Below are 1,733 nucleotides of genomic sequence, written 5' to 3' on the forward strand. Positions count from 1 at the left end.
TCTGCAATGCTAATTGGTGAAAGTGGAACATCAGCACCCAACAGGATTGTTGAATCCAATGCCCATACCTTAGTGGAAGTGGGAGGTGACATACATGGATTTTATAACTAGGTTGCCTAGGATGAGACATCAGTATGACTCTATCATGGTGGTAGTAGACACAATGACTAAAGTGACACATTTTATCCTAGTACAATCCAACTTCGGTACTACATAGATTGCTAATGTATTCATGTGGGATATCTTTCGGTTGCATGGAATACCAAAGTTGATAATATTAGATAGAGATGAAAAATTTACCTCCAACTTCTAGAAGGCTTTGTTCAAGGGCTCAGGAACTAAATTTAACTTCAGTACTACATATCGTCCATAGACGGATGGGCAAACTAAATGAACAAATCAAATTTTGGAGGATATGCTTTGAATGTATGTAATGGAAAAACCCACCAAGTGTGAATTTTTCTACATCTAATGGAGTTTTCCAATAACAATAGCTATCACGATACTATAAAGATGATTCCTTTTCAAGCCTTGTACCGTAAGAAATTTCATACTCCACTTAGTTGGAGTCGGCCTGAGGATAGACTGATTCTCAAACTAGAAATTATGTTGGAAATGGAACAAAACATACAGAAAAATCAGAAAAATATTAAAATTGACCAAGACCACCAAAAACAATATGCATATCAGAAGAGGGCCCATAAGGAATTCTAGGTGGGATAGAATGTGTACCTGAGGATTAAGCCTCAAAAAAGTACTCTTAAAACTGGAGACTGTGCAAAGCTAGCACCTTGATTTTGGGGACCATTTGAAATTCTGGATGATGTGGGTCTAGTAGCATACCAATTGGATCTGCCTAGTCATGTTAAAGTTCATAATGTATTTCATGTGTCGCTACTTAAAAAATATGTTCATGATCCGTCTCATATATCTGACTAGAATGTGTTACAGGTGAAGCTTGAAGGACACTTTCTACCAGAACCACTCCGTATTTTGGAGCAGAAAGAGACCGTGCTCCGTAATCGAATCATGGGTCGGTTAAAGTGCAGTGGAGGCACTTTACTCCCATAGAGGCCACTTGGGAACTGGAATACAACATGAAAGAACATTATCCTGATTGGACTGCCATAGAGATGTCCAAGAAATAGACACCGAGGATGGCGTACTTTTATTTTAAGGGGGAAGATGTAATATCCCTCTATTTTTAAAAGTCATAATAGATAAGAAAATATAATTAGTAGTTAAAAATACTTGTAATAATGGAATGATGGCCAAGTTGATTGTGGAAAAAGAAACTATGATGATGAAATTAATTTTGTTGAAATATTAAATTGTAATGTTTCAAGAAATTAGTTAGAAAGAACGAAAGAAGAGATGACATCATTATCCTGATCCATAGTCCTAGACGAATGGATTGGATTTAGGAGAAGAAGAAAAATACTGAAATTTCCCAAATCACTCCAAAGAAAATCTCGTTGGAGTAGAACCATGTGACTTCTAGATAAGTAAAGAAATAAACCTGGAAGAAAACACTCAGTGCAAAGAAACAACACTAGAAGGGGTGGAAAATCGTTGTAGCAGAAAAATCACTGTAGCAGATCCCTGAAAAATGAGACATCGTTATAGAAATGTTGTTTTGGATTGTGAGACATAAATAAAGCCTCTACCAGAACAACAGAGGTTGCCGGTTCTAGGAGAGGAATTAATCTCAGCTTAGGGGGGACTAGGAGATA

Source organism: Pinus tabuliformis, chromosome 2_2 (assembly GCF_031772625.1).
Source record: "Pinus tabuliformis cultivar Carrire ecotype Pingquan chromosome 2_2, CPIR1, whole genome shotgun sequence".
In the NCBI taxonomy this organism is placed as follows: domain Eukaryota; kingdom Viridiplantae; phylum Streptophyta; class Pinopsida; order Pinales; family Pinaceae; genus Pinus; species Pinus tabuliformis.